Source organism: Polyodon spathula, chromosome 3, assembly GCF_017654505.1.
Source record: "Polyodon spathula isolate WHYD16114869_AA chromosome 3, ASM1765450v1, whole genome shotgun sequence".
NCBI classification, from domain to species: domain Eukaryota; kingdom Metazoa; phylum Chordata; class Actinopteri; order Acipenseriformes; family Polyodontidae; genus Polyodon; species Polyodon spathula.
The window spans coordinates 30,245,931-30,267,956 of NC_054536.1; the positions used below are offsets into that span (position 1 = coordinate 30,245,931).

The 22,026-nt window shown below is 39.0% G+C and overlaps 1 long non-coding RNA gene across 1 annotated transcript; it reads right to left on the reverse strand.

The window, feature by feature from the left end:
* Positions 1 to 6,165: 6,165 nt before the first annotated feature.
* On the reverse strand, positions 6,166 to 20,582 carry LOC121312961. Its single transcript, XR_005949922.1, has 3 exons — positions 20,224 to 20,582; positions 18,969 to 19,102; positions 6,166 to 8,318 (listed from the first exon to the last, which is right to left on the reverse strand). It is a non-coding gene; the product is annotated as an uncharacterized LOC121312961 (long non-coding RNA).
* Positions 20,583 to 22,026: the final 1,444 nt, after the last annotated feature.

Here is a 22,026-nt window from a genome sequence, read left to right on the forward strand (position 1 = left end):
TGCCCCTGTGTATATTTCGGTGTTGTATGTTGCGTGTTGCGTGTTAATGTTGGTGTAGTCATTGGTACACGGGATATAATAAGGATTATGCGCACAAATGTTTAAAATGTATATTTGTATTTAGGCACGAGGACTGCACAGCACTTCACGTGTAGGTAAAATGTAATGTGTGAGCACGGGGAATTGCACTTTTATTAATTCACGTGCAGTTGTACCGAGACTCCAACTGAATGATTGATTAGCAATAGAGTCTTGGTACAGCTGCACAAAAGCAGCATGTTTTCACTCACTCTGGGTTTTGTGTTCGGTAATAGATATAATAATTTCAGCTCACCGTGTTTGTCTGTGTAGTCTGTTTTGTTTTGGCTAAAGTGCCATGTCCTGTGTTTTGTTTGTCTTTCAACCGTTTATTTTGTTTGTTCATTTATTAAATGCTGAGAGCAACCAAGCGCTCAGCTTCACCAAACTCCACCTCTCTGTTTATTCTGTGTTGGTTCCTGGTTCTGGTCTGACGTCACCTACTACAGCCATCTTTTTGACACGTGGTGTCATTGTGGGATTACCAGCGCCTCCTAAACACAGACCAGAGCAGGAACGGCAGTTTTTTTGTTAAAAAAATAAATAAATTTTAAAAAATTAAAAAATGGCAGAAGACGCCGTCACCCTGTGGGAGTGGATCCAGGAGAATGCAGGGCTGGAGGCCCAGTCCATGCCCATAGCCATCTGGGTCCTGTGGCTGATGGACAGGGAGCGATGGGAGGCCTGGGAGCGAGAGCACACACCCAAAACTCTGGAAGAAGTTGAGGAGTTGGTCCTCTGCTACCTGAAGGCAGTGATAAAGGGAACTGCAGTTCAGGTAGCAGGGTCTCCAGAGAGAAGTCATGGGCCAGTATTGACTCCGATTGACCGCCCATTGACTAATGATGGATCGTCCGAGCAGAGGGAGAATGCCTGGTGTCCCCATCTCCACCAGCAGATGAAGAATGCCTGGTGTCCCCATCTCCACCAGCAGATGAAGAATGCCTGCTGTCCCCATCTCCACCAGCAGAGGAAGAATGCCTGCTGGTTTTTCCCCCAGAGCGAGAGCCGCACCAGTCCCCTGCAAGTGAGGGAGAGCCGCACCAGTCCCCTGTAACAAGGGTAGACTACACGCCGCTTCCACCTCTGTCACCAGGAGGTTACACGCCGCTTCCACCTCCGTTACCAGGAGGGTACACGTTGCTCCCACCTCCACCGCTTCCACTGCCAGGAGCAGAGCAGCAGGAGCTGTCCCTGCCTCCACCAGCAGGAGCAGAGCAGCAGCAGCTGCTTCTTCCTCCGCCACCTCCACCAGCAGAGGGCGAATGCCTGCTGGGTCCCCGTCCACCAGCAGAGGGCGAATGCCTGCTGGGTCCCTGTCCACCAGCAGAGGGTGAATGCCTGCTGGGTCAGAGGGTGAATGCCTGCTGGGTCCCCGTCCACCAGCAGAGGGCGAATGCCTGCTGGGTCCCCGTCCACCAGCAGAGGGCGAATGCCTGCTGGGTCCCCGTCCACCAGCAGAGGGCGAATGCCTGCTGGGTCCCCGTCCACCAGCAGAGGGCGAATGCCTGCTGGGTCCCCGTCCACCAGCAGAGGGCGAATGCCTGCTGGGTCCCCGTCCACCAGCAGAGGGCGAATGCCTGCTGGGTCCCCGTCCAACAGCAGAGGGTGATTGCCTGCTGGTATCACTTCCCCCACCATCAGGGGGAGAGGAGCAGGAGCTGCCTCTCCCTTCACCAGAAGGACCAAGACTGGATGCATAGGCTACATAGTCTGCTGAGGAAAGCACGAACTGCCCGACCGCAGTGGCCGAGGGCCAAAACCTGCACCCCAGCTTGTCCTGACTCCCCGTACATCTTCGCCCAAGGATGCCCACTTCGCTTCGCCCAAGGATGCCTGCTGCTCCACATCACCCGGGATTGCCTGCTGCTCCGCATCGCCTGGGGTTGCCGGAACTGCTTCACTAGGGGGTGCCATCAGCTCCTCTTGGCCGCAGGGGTCGGTGTGAGTGGAGCCCCACCAGAGGGAGCTGCCGGCTATGAAGGGGGAGAGGTCAGGAGACCACCTTTCCCCGCAGCAATTTCACTGCAGGAGTTCTGGGTGCTGGAGTACCCCCCAGAGGGAGCTGCCAGCTGTGAAGAGGGGGGGGGGGGGGATCACCAAGGGGCATGACCAGTAGCAGCCTGGCTATTGGCAACATTGCCACCCATGAGCCCCTTAAAGTCCCTGTTCTTGGCCTGGGACTTTAAGCGAGACTTTTGGGATTTTAAGGGGGTAGGTGGCCATATGTGCTACGCACAAGGAGAGGAGATATAATATTTTGATGTATTTTTTATTTTTTTTGTTATTAGTCAAACTTAAGAAAAAAGGTTACTGGCACATGTAGGTCATGTATAATGTCCCAGATTTCAGTTAAAAGATGTTTAACACTAAACTCTCAGGTTACAATAATAAAACCAGGAGGCAGAGCAATAGCATTGTGAAGTGAAAGGTAGCATTGTATTAGGTAGAACTTTAGACAAAGAAGAATTGTGAAAGATTGTAACAATTAATCCTGTAGTTTATAGAAGCTCTTCATGTATTACAATAACAACTCTAGAAGGTAGCTTCTACATTCTGTCAGCATTAAAAGGTGTCTGTAATTTGCATGAATCTGGGTCTCTTATGGTTCCCTAAATCTTTACAAACTTGCCTGGGCTGCAGATGCCAAACATAATTATTACTAATTTAGAAGTCCACACAGAAAATAATTAAGGGAGTGAAGTCAGATTCAGTGGCTTTCTGTTTTCAGAGGTGGGTGTGGTTCTGACTTATTCCACTTCACCCCTTTGTCTCTGAACACCCTATCCCTTGACCCACTGTGACTGTCCATTAGCCCTGTCAACAAAGCCTGCACCTTCATTCTAATGGTAATCATAGCTTTACAGACAAAACCCAAAATGTATACTTTCAAGTCTTCCAACCGGTTCACCGTTGAAAACCATGCTCTGCATCTGCACTTTGAGCTGGGTTTGTATGCTGTGTGTGCCTATTAAAATTGCTGCCTTCTTTCAGGTGCATGTTTTTAAGATGCTGACAGTTTGACCCTGTCAAGCATGTTTCCCAGCTGTAGAGAGGCAATGTCACTTAAGGCTCTGTTCTCTTTTGTCATTTTTCCTGACATTAGAAAATGTGACCGAAAAGACCTATGTGTTAAAGATCACCTGTCACAGAAACCACCCTGTTTTAAAAGTGGCACTGTTAGCAGGGATTTGATTATAGGACAGCAGTCATTCCAGGAAAGTGCTTTTTCTTCACGTTCAATTCATTTTAATTCCGTAACGAGAAGTAAACAGCAGCAGCACACAATAACGCTAAGTAACAAAAATAAATCACAGTTCATTTGTTGATAAGCAATAACATTTTCCACGTTTCAGGTCTGGATTTATTTTTTCTTCAGATGAGAAGCTTGTATCACACAGGTCTATGCTATAACTGTTACTGGGTGCTAGAGGGTATTTCTAGCCTACGTTTAAGTAACAAATCGTCTACAAAAATAAATAAAAGATGGAAGAAATATGTTTTACATCAATTACTCACGCATGTTTGGCATTTAATTATACCTCTGAGATTTCTCTTTTGTTCCATAGTCTTCAGCAGTTAAACACGTCTTTTGAGAGAATGTTAATGCATCTGCAGTCTGTAACATCAAAGCCACTGTCTCACAGGCAAATGCCCTGAGCAGTACAGTACGACTCTGACTGGCGCCTAAACAGGTGTGAACTGGGGCTGTGGCCATCTGTAAGGTGCGCTGTTTAGCAGTGTTAGAACCCTGTAAATGTTGACATTCTGCCTATTTTCAATACTGTAAATAACATTATAAACGATTGCAGTGTGGGAGCACTTGTTTGTGAAACTATTGTAGGTACATTAGATTGAGTCGCAGGGTGTCTGAATTTCCAGAGAAAATATGCACACACGGGTTTCACTTGTCTAGTTGTGCTATGCGATTGATGTTACTGATGTCTACTAGTGGTTTAGGTTTCAAACTCATCTGCTGCTGAGCTCTGCCTATTGACTACCAGCATTGCAATGTGTTTTTCATTAATTTCCATGTAAATTCCCAATGTTTGAACTGGTTTAATATCAAGGTTACTGGACCATAGCCCTGATGATTTATCTCTATTTCTTAATACAAACTATCATGGCTGGACTGATCTGAAGAGGTTGCTGGTGCAGTGAGCACTGAGCTGTTTAAACTGGTGTGTGGAAAATGGCAAAATATATCCCTCGTGCAAAAGCTTGCTTATGCTATGAAGCTATGATAAATTCAGCTGTTTTCTGATTTGAGGGTGGCAAAATATTTTATCATACATGGTGCACCAATGGATACTGCAGGGAAACAGTAAATTTTTTGAGCTAAATGAATAACTGAGTACAGTATCCCCACAACTTGTAATGAACCTCAGCACCTCCTACTTAAACATCCTGGGCCATATTTTCAAAGAATTTACTCCAGTCTTTAACTAACTCCTATTTTAGGAAGGTAAAACAATTGTTAAATTAAAATTAAATAAATAAATAAAAACAACTAAGTTTTATATTCCAAGTTCTCTTAAGCACTGTCTATGTATTTTATCTCATTTTGCAACATTAATATGATTTTTATCTCCTTTCGAAAAGTAGTTAATTAAAGAATGAAGGAAACGCTTTGAAAATAAGGTCCCCTACATCTTTAAAATGTAGTTTTAATGTACTGTCATTCCCATGCTTTTCTCCATACCAAGTACAAGATGTGAGAGATGGAATATGTCAAATTGCATGGTAGATGTGCGAGCACTCGCTACTTTTTAAAAAATTTTGATCAAAAGAATGATAGTAGGAATTTTTATTGATGTCGTATCAGTTATATCCATTGTAAGCAGTATGTTTACTCAATAATTCAAACAAGTAAGAAAGTGATATAAGTAGCCTCAGATTCCTGCCAGTGAATAAATGCAGCTTGATCAGGGAAACCTAGGGGTTCATCACACTAAACAACTTAGTTCCAGAATCACCAAACTAAGGGGAATGTTCTCTACAAGCCACAGGGCACCAGCTGTACATATTGAACTTCCCACTAGTTAACAGTTCTTGACCTGGCCCTTGTCCCTAATGGTCCTTCTCAAACCAGGTCCCGGATGTAAAGGTCAGTGCCCATCTCTTCTGTGCCAAACCAGCTGTTTGAAGAACACATGCTCATTACCCCAGATGGGTGCAGGTTTAGAATCTGCAACATGTTTTTTGGGAGCAGTGTGTGAGGGCTGGTAATTGTACAACTACCAATGAACTCTCAAATAATGACAATGACTCAAGGCAAAATTAAAAAATGTGACAAAAGCAAGTTGTTTTGCCAGAAGCCGCTGCTACAACTGTAAATGAAAATTACTTGTGAGGAACATCAAATGGGATCTTACCCTTCCGATAGCTATTTTGATTTAAAAAAAAAAAAAAAATGTTTGGTCTCTCAATTAGGAGCTGTTTACACAGACCTGTGGCTGAAATACCAGAATGACACTTCTGTACGCTTTTTTCCATTCAATGTGACGCCATTAAAATGATTATTTGAGAATCAGGATTTTAATAAAGCTGAATAATACAAAGGGGCTGCTTGTGTAATGGACTTCCTGTCTGCATCATATTTGGACAATGCCTGTATTTTTGTATGCTTGTTTTTATTACACAGCTCATATGAATGGCTTACCGACTATTTTTAGCTCACTTGAGCTCTTTGTAGGGCCTGTGAGCGGCAGTTCAATAGCTTTCAGAATACAAAAAATATAATTATGGCATTTTTTACCACTTGGGAATATTATGAGACCCACTAATGCTTTTCCCTGTGACACAAAAACACAACCTAAAGATATAATTTAAGACATTAAATTGAAATCCCAATATTTCTGTATTATTTCATCATCTCTTTATTCAAAGACCCTGAGCAGGGTAACACATACAGCCTCCTACGGTTACAATAGATTTCTGACCACGGTGGGTTTGGAGGTACATGACCATACATCATCATGACACAAACAGAAACTGTGCATCACAGTGACACAGAATAAACAAATCTGCAATTCAGGTTTCTAAGTTCAGTTCATGAGGGTTTTTTTTTTTTTTTTGGGGGGGGGGGGGGGGGGGGGTTTATCATGATTTTTTTTTAATTTTGTTGCTTCCATTTTTATGGGGGAAAAAAACCCTTGTTAGTGATCACCTAATGCTAATTTCCAATAACAGTGAAGAAGAACAAGCCTTTGTGCTCTAATGTGAAGCAAATTCACTGTACAATTAGCTAAAACTGTCTTAAACCATTTTAAAAGTCTACTCAGAACTTCAATACCTGCCACAAAGTTGTTTCTTGGTAGTATTTAACAGGTTAAAATGTTTTTTTTTTTTTTTTGTTTTTTTGCAAAGATGGCTGGATTTCACTATCACACAGTAGGCTTGAGCACATGGAAAATATTCTACACCCACCCACACACACATTCACTCTTATCAGCTCTGTTGATGCAATCTTCCTATCTGGCTGTTCACAGCCACCAACAGAGGTGTTACAATACATATAACCACACTGACATTGTAGACCTATGCACAACCTGGTCCTACAGCTGACCTTTATTGGAGCATTTTACAGCACTGGAGAATTCCCCTGGATTGCATGAACTACGTACTGGTGGTTTTGAGTGGAGTTATCTTTCAATATTACAAAAACATATCAATAGCCGTGCTGGTCTACATACAAGATGTGTGTATGAAAAAGTTTTTTTTTTTTTTGTGATGTTGAATTTGATTAGGATCTGCTAAAATATACATATACACATATAAAGACTAACTTTTGAGAACGTAGTGGAAATGAGGAATGTTCTTCTTTGTCTTCTATTTCCAACTGTCACCTTGCTAATACACTTCTGTCGAAAGCTACAAAGCTAAAATAGAAATCTACAGTTAGCATTGTTGAAAGAGTTAGGATCCACTGCAGTTTAGATTAATAATGCTAGAGACAGACTGTGTTCAGATTGCCTGGTGTCTAGGTTAAGCACTCATATTACAAACAGAAGCCACTTTGTGGGCAGTCCGGGTGAATACAGCTGAGAGGGAACACTGGGATATGGCATACGATAGTTATAGTCCAGGGGCTGTGTCATTGCACATACCATTCAGTAATGATACAGCCATTATTTGAATCTTCCTAGTCTTGTACATGTTAAACTCTCTCCCCTGCTATTACAAATATATTTGAAAATAAAAGTACACATGTGAAATGTGTATTTAAAATCATCAGTGTTATTAAAAATTTTACACTGGTCCCAAATTATGTCAGCACTGTAAAAGTGTTCCAGTCCTAATGTATATTCTCAACTTTTAATAAAATGTGTTTTTTTTAAATCAGAAATTGGACACAGTACATTAACAAGTTTTCATAACTACGCACACTGCAAGCATCTTAACTACTGTATTATGCAAACGAGTTTGGCTCGTCTGCATTTGTGGTTATAGAGCTTTTAACCTCACCTTACCTGCGGGGAACAGAGTCCATAACGGCAGTACATCACACAGCACTGCTAGTTGCACTTGCATAGTTGCAAATTAGTGTTGGAAGCCAGATCTTTTTAGTTTCCGTGCAATTAACTATGTCATATAAACATACTGGTATTTTTCATTAAAAAGTGTTGGGGAAATACAGGGTTGAAATCTTCAATGGTGACACGAAACTAACACAAGTAAAATTACACTGTGAACAAACAGAGCAATTACCATGCTGGTCTATCCAGCCCACTGTTGAGCTTCTAAAGGAATGTGGAATTCAGAATTCAAAAACACTCATGCAGGCAGGATCTTCAATGAGCGATGAACAGGTCTGACAGGTCTGGCAACTCCAAGCCAGTGTTCTCATCACTCCTCTTACCCCAGCCCTGCCTGTAATACAAACCTGCCGTCTGGGACCTGCATTTTGTTGTTGGACAGCCAAAGAGTTGAGGAGTTCACAACTGCTCCAGTTTATCTGTATTCAACTTTTGTATAACCACTCATCTGCTAGCTTCTAGTACAAGCTTTTTCCACAAGTCTGGAAGATATCTTTTGTCACTTTTGTCTTTTCCCCCAACCTTTTCAACCCAGACATTCAGTTATCCACGTTCCAATTGCTGACCAGGATTATTTCACAGTGGCTCACGTCAAAACATACACATTTTTAAAGTACAAACCTGCATATCAAAGAAATTATCCTCCTGGTATCTATTTACCTCCTGTCCTGAAGGTCACATGGCCTGGTTGCAGCTACATAACTGGACAAAAACAGATATTCATTGACATTTTTTACTCCACATTTAAGTAGAGCACCGCTGATAGTGTTAAGTATGCTTTTAAGAGGTAAAAGAATGGATTTAAAAATATTAGATAAAAGAAAATGTATGAATGAGAGGGGGCATTCAGCCCATCAGGTTCATTGTAGTTGAGTGATCTGAGAACTTTATCAAGTCGGGTTTTAAAGGATCCAAGTAATTCTGCCTCAACAGCATGACTAGGTAATCCATTCCACACCCTCACCACTCTGTGTGAAGAAGTGTCTTCTACCCTCTGTCTTAAATCTATCAACATTTAATTTCCAACGGTGTCATCTGGTCCTGGTTTCTGTGCTACTCTTAAAGTACTGGTTAGAGTTAACTTTGTCATCTCCTTTTAAGATTTTAAAGACTTCAAATCATGCCCCCCTTATCATTATTCTTTGCTCAAGACTAAATAGATTCAGATCTATCACTATGTTAAACCAATACAGCACATTCTATCACATTGTTTCAAGAACTTCCTGATTCTCAAGAAATCACATGATGCTGTACCATTTCACCTCTGCTATGCTATTACTTGCCAGCAACTAGTACATTAAAAGCACAGTTAATGCCATTAGAATTCTGACACACAGAAAAAAAAATAAATAATACAAATTCAACTTAGAACCACTCAGAATGCTGGTGAAAACATCATAAAAACGATGGCATCTGAAATGCATCCTTTAACTTTGCATGTACTTAACTATTTTTTTCCACTGCGATTAAAATCTCTTAAGAAGGGAGACCAGGTCAAACAGACCAATATAAATCAAAGAAAAAAATACAACCCTCACAAAATACAGTTTATCACAGATCGTACATTAAAAACAATTGCAAAATGGTAATTTACTAAGCTGAAGTTAGCTAGTCATCAATACTACCCTTACATATATACACTGATAAGCACTATTCATTAAACTGACATGCAACATAAAGCATGAACACAGAAAAGCTACTTCCAGGTTACTAATGAAAACACTGAAAAAATATCTCTCTATTTTGAGCTTCTCCAAGTACTTTTTAAAATGTAATTGAACCAGTGCCTAGCGGAACAATCAACTGCTACAAGTCTTAAACCACAGAGCGGCTTCCACTGGATGATAAGGGGAAGTCAATTGCTGTAAACAAAATCTGCAAATGGTTAATAGATTGTATCTCTAAATAAAACATTACATTGATAAAAAAAATACTATACTTGTCATTGAATGGGATCAGACATTGACTACTCTTTACTTTCTCTTGGATATGCACGAGTCAATCCAGAACAAGGATAGCAGGGTTAAAATCAAAACAATCACGATGGCTAACTTTAGTTACAACGATCGTGATCTGTCTTTTGTGCCAGAATTAACATTTTCAACAGTGGAAACTTACATTAAAACAAAATCCAAGAATTGAATGTACCCACAAGATGGACACCTTCACATACTTCCTACTATAGTAATTTCCCTTACGTTTTACACATGCAGTATCTCAAAAAAAAACAAAAAACAAAAAAAAAAAACATGTCACTCACAATAGCTCTTGTTAAACTGGTCCACAAAGATAATACAAGGATTTCTGTAACCACTGTTGGTGCAGCCTGGCACTGAACACGCAGTATGAACAGTGTAGTCCAGACATATTTTTTTGCTTGTTGGCAATTCTTCATCAGGGCACGCCATCTTTGTTTACTTTTTACTCCTCCTAGCCTCGCTTTGGGGAATGGATGCATAATATTTGACAGGGGCCTATGTATGTAAAGAAGACTAGAGTTATATTTTTAAAATTATTATAGAGTTAGAATAGCTGCTATATAAGAGTCGACATATTTAGCTCGAACCAATACTTCAAGCGCAGTACAGAAACCAGGACCAGAGGACACAGTTGGAAATTAAGTGGAGATCAACTAAGGACAGAGGATAGTGAGGGTATGGAATGAGCAACACATACATATACTCACACTATACTTTATATCATATATTATATGGTATGTGGAATATCTCCGCTATTCACTTCATTGAGATTCCACATACTGCAATAGAACAAAGGGTTTTGTTTGGACAACCAATGTCATGAAGAGTTAATTGACAAAATAACAGAAGCAGCCTGTGGCAGAGTGAAAAAACAATATCTTAAATAAAAGGAAAGACCAGAGAGTAATTGTCAAATAATTGCTTTAGCTGAAGGAAGCACCGAGTGTCTCCCTCACTAGTATAACTTCCTCAACTTTATCCAAACTTGAAAGACTTATTGGGGTGAAAAATCCACAGATTGCTATTGCCATATTGATTGGTTGATAGGGAGTGAGTAACACACTAACCAAGGGATTTCCTGGCCAAGAAATATAAAGGAATGATTTAATCCCACATACTAAAACAATCACCAGTGTACTGATTCCATGCTGAAGGAAAATGTACTGTGTGGGTGTGGTAGGATTATAAATACCATGTCTTAATTAAGGATGTGGGGCTGCAGTCAGATGCTCTCTATTCCAAAATTAAATTATCTAGTGCCCAAAAACATTCCTGTCTAAACATTTACATAAATATTATTTTATAAAGTTTACATGACAAAAACACTGAATCACATCCTGTGAGTCAGCAATCTGCTGTAAAAAAAAGTTTTCTTCAATGTTGCCTTTGTGGACTGCCAGGTTTCAAAGTAAGCTAGATTTTACACTTCAGTGAGGCACCCCTTCTTTGAGACATGGTGGCCTACAAAAGCCTGGATCTTCCAGTTACCAGTTATGTAAGAGACTGATTTAAATGCTGCAACAAGTTAAAACACACTCTTTGTGTGGGTGCTATGACTAGTTACAACACCTGTGTCATAATATGCTTATGAGTTCCACAGATAAGCCTCTTTGTTAGAAGTTATTTTCAGGCAGTTACGGAGAGGACTCCCTTTTTCCAGACTCTGATGCAATCTTTCAAGTCTCCTTTGCACATTTAGAATTAGACAGGTCCCTGCAGGGTGTTCCCACTTTCCCTTCTGATATAGTGTTCCAGGAATCTGTGACAGACACCACAGAGTAGTCAAAGTATCGGGAAAAGAATAATAGAATCCCACATTGATTCATAAGCCTCTTGTTACCCAACTGCTGTAGCTAGGGATTTCCTCTAAAAATAACTTAAAACTTTAACCACTGGTCCACACAGCCTCCTTTTTATCGCAAGACTCTGCCTGGACCCGCTCACAGGCCGGTCAGGTATCAGCCATCCAATTGCTCACTGCAATTCTCTGTCAACACACTCAGCCGGTAAGCAAGTCTAACAGTGTCTGGCTTGTTTTACATTTACACCAAACGGATGAAAGAAAACAAACAAAATACAAAAAAAAACACACAATCCTCTGCTCTGCCAAGGAGTCATTTGGCCCATCAATGCTCGGCCGGTTTCTAAAAGATCCTAATGATTCAGCATCCCCTACTCTCTGTCCTAAGTCTACCTCCACAATCCAAACCATCTACAGACTGAAAGGTGCATGCAGAGTTTAGGCATTGTAGCAGGGCAGGAGATAGCCTTGCACTTACTTAGTGGGGCAGGGCAGAAAAGCACTATATTTTGTTTATTATTTAAAAGGGAATGTATTTTGTTTACATTAGCACAGAAGAAATGTATTGAGCGATTTAAGTGTACTTTTGAGTTTAATTTAAAATACAATCTTTTGTTACTGTTTGGCAATATGGATGGGAAAGCCCCACCCAACAAAACTTGTGTGGAATGAAACTCGCGTGGAATGTGACCATCTCCGAAATTGATTCATTTTGTGATAATTCGGAGATGGGCACAGGTATAAAAGCCTGCAGCTTTTCTTTTTCAGGGTGGGTGTTCAAGAGGAGGAATGTGAGAGTGAGAGTGAGACGGGAGAAAATCAAAATCAAAACCAAAACAAGAAAGAAAGAAATTGCTACTTGTGCTGGGCTGACCAGCACGGTATTTGCTTGGGAGTTTGTGTTTGTGATTTGTTTTTGGATCAATCTTTTCCTTTGCTCTGTGAGCAGTGATTGTAAAAATATATTCTAATCACAACATTTTATTTTAGGTTAAAAGTCAAATTTTCCCCATTCATTACTGGTTTTTAGTAACCATGTGCAAACAATGAGGGGAAATGTTGTGGCTCCCGTGAATAGAAAAAAACTTGTTTAGAAGTAGTTGCTCTGTGCATTGAATGATTCAGGGTTATGGTTCGGGTTATCTTAGGTTCAGAAAACGAAGACGTGGAGTTTAGTGCTTTCAGATCAGATGATACAGACTCCACAGTCTGATTGGTTATGATTTCCAGTTAACTCAGACACCATATTTTTGTATTGAACATTTTAATACTATAGTGCTACTTTGGATGTTAATTCATTTTTTTGTGTTGTGTTTTCACAGTGGACACTGCAATTTCTTACTTGCAGAGATTATGTAAAGCCCTTTATTTTAGAAGATCGAAGATTCCATGTGTTTATATATTTTTTAAATGTAGCAACTTTTATTTTAGAGGTTTTTTTTTTTTTTTTTTTTTACCTACATTAAGCTTAAAGTGTAATGTTTGTTTTGTGAGATTTGAAATGACAAAACAGTCTACTTACTGCAGCAGCTTTGAATTGTATTTCCCCTGTCATTAAATATGTTAACTGCACTTCTTGACTCTTTATCATGACTGTATGCGGCTCTACTTTGAATTTTAAGCATGCCTAATTGTAAACATAATCCACCTAATGTTAAAACTGCCTGGGTGTTGAATTGGCAGAATGCTGTATTTACAGTACAGGTATATATTTCCTATCATAGGGTAAAAAAATATATTAAATTAGTATTACTTAAAAAAAAGAAAAAGGCGTCATTAGTTAGTAGCATAGCTAGTACTAAACACCATATGTTAAACAGGTAATAAGAGTGGAGAGACCGGGGAATTCCTGGGCAGACCTTGAGCGTGTGTAGGTGGAGGGACACACAATAGTGTAGGACGGAGACCCGGGCCGTGCAGATAGCGACGGCTGGGGTGACGATGCCGAGGGCAGCACTTTTGTTTTATAGTTTTATTACTGTGTTTTATTTTCTTTCGGCCTTTTATTTTCATTATTATTTCGGCACTTGCATGTGCAATGGACCCTGTACCTGGATTGGTAAACCCGTGGTACTGTTTACTGTTGGCAGTATCCAGGCCACGGACAGCAGCACCCTCTGCGGGCTAAAATAAAGCATTGCACCCAGAAAATAAAACCGGACACCTATGTGGTGCTTCCAAATACACCCTTCTGTCTCCTGTGTCAGTGAATACCCACACCCTTCCACAGTATCCCTTGAAATAAATGTGAATGAAGTAATGGAGGCGAGTTCTTTTGTGCTCTTTTAATTTCCTAGTTTCAACTACTGTTAAGTAAGTAAGTGTTACTATAAGTGTCGGAAGCATTTTGAATTTTTACCTACTCATATACACACACACTGCCGTGGACAGAGATGAGAACTCTGCAGTGCTTCTATTTCAGAGACAGGGCAGGGTCTTTCTGTGACTCTAAAAAAGTATTCAACTAACCCTTTACTGTTCTTGGAGGTGAAACAGACTGCTTGCTTACTAAATATCTTCTTCCCTTCAGCATATATTTGAAATAATTGTATTGCCTTACAAGACCAGTGCTACCCCCCATGTTTTCTATTTAAATCCCTAACAATCTTAGGGATAAGGACAAAGAGCAAATTAGTCATTTACGATTTAACGCATGGTCAAAAAATATTGTACTTTATGTTTCCCGTAACTGTTTGGCAACCCAAGAGCTGGATGACAATTACAGTTCATAAATGTGATTATTTTGTCTAATCCATCTAATGACTACCTTTACTCCTAAAGGTCACACCTACACATAGTATGTTTAACCTTCAACAGAACACCTGTCATTATTATCTTCCATGAGGTGTTCTGCTGAAGGCTAAACATGCATACAGAGAATTTGTAATTCATTGTTACCTGTGCAATACCTGTCTTCGGTAAGTAAAAATACAGATGGGACTGAATTAGTATTAACATTATTGTATTTAACTTAAAAAGAAAACTGAAAAAAGTACTGGTACATCTTAACACCCTTACTGGCTGATCAATACACACGGTTGACTGCCTGCACTTTCTTCAGACACCCCTTCATTGATAACTACATTAAGAAAGCCTGCTTTGCCCGCGCAGAAAAAGACACTCCAGCTGACACCAGTAGTACATTAGCATGGCATCTCAAGCTGCCAGTCTTGTAAGTCTCAAAGAGTTGGCACAGAACCCTCTAGAGTTTCCATGAGCAGCATGGTGATACAAAGTAACTTTGCAGACACACGTTTGGCAATCATTTAAATCAACGTATATAAAAATTCTAGTTCCAAATACGTATATACATCCGTAGCACACTATCAACAATCCTTATACAAAACAAGACAGCAATTATGATTTTTACACAACTTTAACCCCATTTTATACAAGCAAAACCACAGTGTCCTATCACTTCCGGGGAGAGAGAGCGCTTCAAATCAGCACTTCCCTGAATAGCAGTATGCATTTCTCTCTCTACCCAGGACAGGCTAATAGACAGGCTATTGTGTGAATGTGCAGGACTGTTGTTTTTGGTGTGGCCAGGCTGACAGGAGCCAGGAATACCTGTTTCAATAAACCGTGGATTCGAGTACCTGCAAATTGTGTTTTCGCTACAATATTGATTTGGCTTGTGCGCAATGAAAATCGTTTTGGGAACAAAAATGCCAATATTTATTATAAGGTGAAACACAAATATATAGACCCTGACAAAAAAAAATATATATATATACAGTGCCTTGCAAAAGGATTCAGACCCCTAACCAGTTCTCTCATATTACTGAATTACAAATGGTACATTGAAATTTCGTTCTGTTTGATACTTTATTTTTAAACACTGAAACTCAGAATCAATTATTGTAAGGTGACACTGGTTTTATGTTGGGAAATATTTTTAAGAAAAATAAAAAACTGAAATATCTTGCTTGCATAAGTATTCAACCCCTGTGCTGTGGAAGCTCCCAGTTTGCACAGATGAAAGAAATTGCCCTAACGAGGACACAATTACCTTACCATTGGCCTCCACCTTCACATTTTCTGGATAAAAACCCCACTGTTGAAGGATCATTGGTAAGGCTGTGAATCTTAAGGAAAATGAAGACCAAAGAGCATTCTACAGAAGTTAGAGATAAAGTAATACAAATGCATAGATTAGGGAAAGGGTACAAAATAATATCCAAGTGTTTGGATATCCTAGTGAGCACAGTTGGATCAATAATTAGGAAGTGGAAGCTGCACCACACCACCTAGGCACTGCCAAGAAAAGGCCGTCCCTCAAAACTGAGCGCTCAAACAAGGAGGAGACTTGTGAGAGAAGCCACAGAGAGACCAACAATCACTTTGAAGGAGCTACACAGTTCAGTGGCTGGGAGTGAAGTAATGGTGCACCAGTCAACCATATCAAGAGCTCTGCATAACACTGGCCTGTATGGGAGGGTGGCAAGAAAGGAGCCGTTACTCAAAAAGTACCATCTGAAAGCACGTCTGGAGTTTGCCAGAAAGCATGAGAGTGACCCAGCTGTGATGTGGGAAAAGGTTTTGTAGTCAGATGAGTCCAAGATAGAGCTTTTTGGCCAAAACTCAAAGCACTATGTGTGGCGCAAACCTAACACTGCCCATGCCTCAAGACACACCATCCCTACAGTGAAGTATGGTGGTGGCAGCATCATGCTGTGGGGATGCTTCTCATCAGCAGGGACTGGGCATCTTGTTACAACTGAAGGAAGAATGGATGGAGCAAAATACAGGAAAATACTGCAAGAGAATCTGCTTCAGTCCGCTAAAAAAACTGAAGCTTGGGAGGAAATTCACCTTTCAGCAGGACAATGATCCCAAGCACAAGGCCAAAGCAACATTGGAGTGGCTCAAGAACAAAAAGGTGAATGTCCTACAGTGGCCGAATCAAAGTCCTGATCTCAATCCCACTGAGAATCTGTGGCACTATTTGAAAATTGCGGTCCACAAGTGTCGTCCAACCAACCTGAACAACCTGGAGCAAATCTGCCAAGAAGAATGGGCCAAAATCACTCCGACACTGTGTGCAAAGCTGGTACATACTTACCCCAAAAGACTTAAAGCTGTTATTGCAGCGAAAGGTGGCTCTACCAAATATTAATGTGTGGGGGTTGAATACTTATGCAAGCAAGATATTTCAGTTTTTTATTTTTCTTAAAAATATTTCCCAACATAAAACCAATGTCACCTTACAATAATTGATTTTGAGTTTAAGTGTTTTAAAATAAAATATCGAACAGAACAAAATTTCAATGTACCATTTGTAATTCAGTAATATGAGAGAATTGGTCAGGGGTCTGAATACTTTTGCAAGGCACTGTGTGTAATATATATATATATATATATATATATATTATATATATATATATATATATATATATATATATATATATATATATATATAGTTTTGTTGTTTTTTATTTTATTGTTCATTTTTATTGCTTACTGTTACTTAATATTTGTCAATGTTTGTGTACATGTAAAGTGCTTTGGGGTGATTTATCATGACAGACGTTATATAAAAATAAATACTGATTGATTGATTGAAACAGATAGAAATTGTATCTTGTAATCATCTTGAGTGGATCTGGGTTTCGTTGCTCCAATATTTAGTTATTTCCATTTTTTTCTAAATCTGCCTTTAACTGCCTTTGAGTTGTCTGGAGAATTCTGAACATTCACACAAATCATGAGATAGTGTAACCTTTCAACCCCAGCCCCACCTTCTCTGTCTATATAAATGTAAAGCAAGTGAAGAGGGCAGAGCTGTAAGGTCACATTGTCACAGGATTTGAATGGAAAAAGGAAGTCACTTGAGACCATTTCACCGAGGTTTGTTAGAAAGACAGCAAACACCATAAAACAGTATAGGAAATGTAAAAAAAATAAATAAAATCAAATGACGTTTTTGAAACTTCAATCACTTGTATGATATTTGATCGCATTCTAAGGATATTCTAAGTACGTCATTCCGTTTACTTTAACCCTCATAAGCACACGTTGGAAAAATGACTTTCCTGGTAACCTGGGGTGCAACCGGACCCCAGAAATAAAACATATAATTAACAACTGGAGTAAATGAATGAATGAAAATGTGTATACGAACACTTTACTTTGCTTTTCCTTTTACTTCTATCCATCGTTTGGTATAAGGTGTTGTTTATGTTATCCACAATGGATAAGATGCCAAATGCGCACAGCTGTTTCCTAGCAAGTGAAGGCACCACTGTATTCTGGATGCTGTAGTTTATTCTGGTAACATGTCATCTGGGCATGTGAGATATCATTAGAAAGCCCCAAAAGCCTCCTCTTTCATTATCTGTTGTAGTGACTGAGTAATAGGCAACAAACGAAACTTAGGAGATGACATGTCACATGACAAGCATTAGTTTTGGTTTGCTGTAGTTTCCCTTAGGAACATGTGTTCAGGATGTACATCATTGAAAAGCTCCAGATCTGTCCTTTCAAACAAGCCTTGAAGCTAGGAAGCTAGCTACGGTGCCTGAGATATTCACACGAAAAGGTTGGGCCTGGCGATACACTATGCCTGGGGTCCAGACCTGAAATAATTTGGAAAATACAGCCTGGCTATCTGGAGTAGACTTATCCTTTGCATAGTGTAATAGGGTGGATGCCTGACAACTACCTAAAAGGAAACAAATATCAAGTCACTAGATCCACATAATAACTGATACTAAAGCACAGTGGGGTTATCTTATGAGGATTAAACTGCTGTAGAGGATTAACTGCGTAATTAATATATATATTATATATATATATATATATACTATATATATATCTATAATTATATTATATATAATGAGGACTCATATATATAGAAAGGTTATGAACAAATTTTTTTAAAAAAAAGCAATCCTACAGCTGCATAAAATATATATATATATATATTATATATAATATATATATATATTATATATATATATATATAAAATTTAGTACAAGTTTTGTCAAGTTTATGATAGAGTATGTGGACAGTTTAAAAATGATGTGCAGTAGGGGCGGAGGTGTTGTTCTTACGCAGTGAAAGATTCCCGTACACTTTCACTGGGTAAAGTGAAAGTGTCAGGGAGAAAAAAAGCGGCTTTCATAGCGGGTGGGGGATCGAAAGCACGTATAGTTTTTTGCAAAGCAGAATCATAGGAGACTTGGGTGGGACAGAAACTAGCACGATAGTGTTTGTGTTGTAACATTGCCAGCAACTGTCATTGCCCGTATCAAAGACTATGGTTTACTTACTTACAGTTTATTATTTCTGGCCCTTCAATGGTTTGGTTGTTGTATGTGTGCTTTCTTACATGATTCGGATTTAGAGAAAACTGTAATTATACAATATTGGAAAAACAAAAATGAAATAGAATGATAGAAACACCATCAAACAGTGAAGAAAGAACTAATTTTAAGAACACAATTAAAATGACCTTTGAAGCTAGTTACTCTTTAAGATGATGCTATAGTAACTTTTGGCCATGGTAAAGTACTTTTTCATGCTACAGACTCATCTAGTGTCAGTGGAGATGTGTATTCTTAACATACCTTTTTCAATAGGTCCTATATGCTGACGTGACAAACTGCAGACTCAAAACTGACAACTCCTGTAGCTTGAACGTTGAAGCCATGGGTTCAAATCTCTCAGCTGCACCTGCTGTGCCAGACCTGTAAGCATTTTCCTAAATGAGAAAGAAAAGACTAGTCACATAATCACCAGTCACAGGCCAATTACAGTGCAACTTAAACCATGCTTCTGCGAGATACCAGTGGAGTCTTTTGTATACATGTTTCAACTTCAATCCTTTCATCCTAGTCTGTCACTAGCATAATAAGAATATCAGTCTAGGATTTCATATTTTAGCACAGTGGCCAAACAGGTACCTTAACCCTTTATCAGCGTGACAGCATCCTTCATTGTTTTGCTGCTGAACCTTGCTTTTCTAAATATATATTTTCCTGTTAATCCCGTTCGTACTGCCAGTGCTCATTACAGAGAAGTTTGTTTTTTAATATCCTAGCTAATTATGTCATTTCAAGAGAAAGGATAAAAAAAAAAGATGTCAAGTGCACAGAGAGATACATATTGTATTCTATTGGTGTACCCTGTACAGATAGCATATGCACATGTAGAATACGATTTTCTTTTTTTTTTTTAAGTCCTGGACGCATATACATAGCGCTCACCACTGCTAATGTTACAACGTTTGTTTGTTTTTATAAAATAAAATAATGTTTTAAATAGTGAGTTATCAGATATTTTGCTTCTGCGTTAAGTATTTCTAACGACTGACCAGTTTTCCAGGTGGATCCTGAGTCTCCTTGGATAAAGAGCTGTTTAATGTTTTTGAACTGTCGGTACTATGTATTTAAAACTATATATGTACCTACTTGTTATTACGTGATTTGAGTCTGATTATGAACTTTGCTGGTTAATTTAAATTATGAGGATATTAGTTACACAACATTAAGAACACCCCAGCCAGAACTCAATACTACAAACCAAAACCACTTTATTTAAAAACAAACTCACACGGGATTTTCAATATAAGAACCGTAATAACCATGCTTTTTAAAAAGACACTGATTTCTTACATCTGTGCCCTCGGCTGGTGAGAATAGTTTGCGCTTGGGATTCTGAACCTTTCTACTGTGTGTCACTATCTAGTATATGCTACAGATGTAAATCTTTTTTTTTTCTTTTCCTTTCTTTGCCCTTTCTCTCTCCCTGACTTCCTTGTTTGGAGATATTCTGAAATTCTCTCCGAGATACATGGAGTCTTCCGGTCTCCAACGTACTTACGTAAACTGTGGAATATCTCTGGTTCAGCTTCTCAAAATCTTCCTCCCGGAAGACAGACCACATGACCACAAAGCGCGGCGGCGGCAGTACGCTCCCCACAGTGAGTCTGAGTGTACGTAATGAGAACGTTCCCCCCACTCAACGTCTCATGATAGCACTTTGTGCAGCGCGGGATCACATGTTTGCATGGAGTACAGTCTGTTCTCTGTATTGAAGTAACCTCAGATTATGCAGTTGAGTACTCTATTTGTCTTCCTCAATCCATTGCACACACAAATTCAGAATAGCAATGTGATGAAGAAGATAATGTTCAAAATAGAAAGTTGCACCAATAAATACATTTCTTTTGTTCCACAGCCTTCTGCTGCAAAAAGTGAGCTTTTTTTGTTGTTGTTGATGGCCCGTTTTCTTGTTTTTTTTTTTTTTTTTTTTTTTTTTCATTTCCCAGTAGCGGTTGGAGGTTATGCATTCATTTTTTTTTCGAAATGTTTTTTTTTTTTTTTTTTTTTTTAGATTAAATGTATTATATTTTGAGTAAGGAACGTATAATAATAATAATAATAATAATAATAATAATAATAATAATAATAATAATAATAACGTGGCAAACTGCCATGTTCGGTTCAGCTTTTGAACTGCACACTTCTATGCCGCAAAATGGACCTAGTTGACAACCATCTTACATAAAACCCCAAGTTGAATATCCCAGAGTTCAAAAGTTCACCCAGTGTACCGCTGCTACAATAACAATAATACTGTAATAATAGTAAAGAATGTAAACATCTTTTATTTAGTTTGAATTAAAATGGAATTTGAAATCTATATTTTTGGTTCTAAATATTGTAATCTTGTAATCTTGCCTGGTGTGGCTAAATGAAAGATATAATCTGACGACGACACTTCGACCCGAATATATATATATATATATATATAATATATAATATATATATCTATAATATATATATCTATATATATAATATATATGGTATCAGTTATGTGCAAATTAAGAATGATATGTGAAAAGTGTACCTTACACTGGACATTGCCATGCGAAGCATTTGTGACAGTAATGTATTAAGCAATTTGCACAGTGAAGCCTGTGTGAAGTCATGTAATTTACTAAATCTGTTCACCAACACAATGGAACAGAGCCACATAACCAGGTATGTACAACAGCACTGTCAAGTTTCATTTCATACATAAGTTTAATCCTCGCTGATGCTCGCCTGGTGAACTGTCTCAATTTTAAAAGGTCACAATCCCACGGTGATTGAAGCTACCTATATATGAGTCCTCAGGCTTTTGTGTCTCACTACAATCATCATGGCTAGCCAACTCTTCCTTACACAATCATGAACGTGTCTCTTTTAACATCAAATGTTATCTTGTAACACTTCAGTCAAGATAAAGCCAGACCAAACTCCCTATAAAAAATATGCTTCAACTGTAACTGCCAAATGTTAGTATCAGTTCCAATTTCCTCTTTGCATCGGTGCAGTTATTAAGAATTAACTCTGAATGTTAATTTAATGCTGCTTCCTAATCCCAGGTTGGTTCTTGCAAATGTTGAAACCAGGGATGCTGGTTTTCTGGAATGAAAAAAATCATTGATAAAATATAAATGTTTCCATGATTGCAAGAATGGGGTTTCCCTTCCCAGCCACAATATAGATAAAATAAGGAAGGAGTTTGAATAACAATTAACACAGGGTTTATTTATTTATACACTTACAAAGCAATAAGAAAGCCTGGTTTATGTACTTCTGTATTCTGGAAGTAGTTATACTGTATGTGTATTAAATG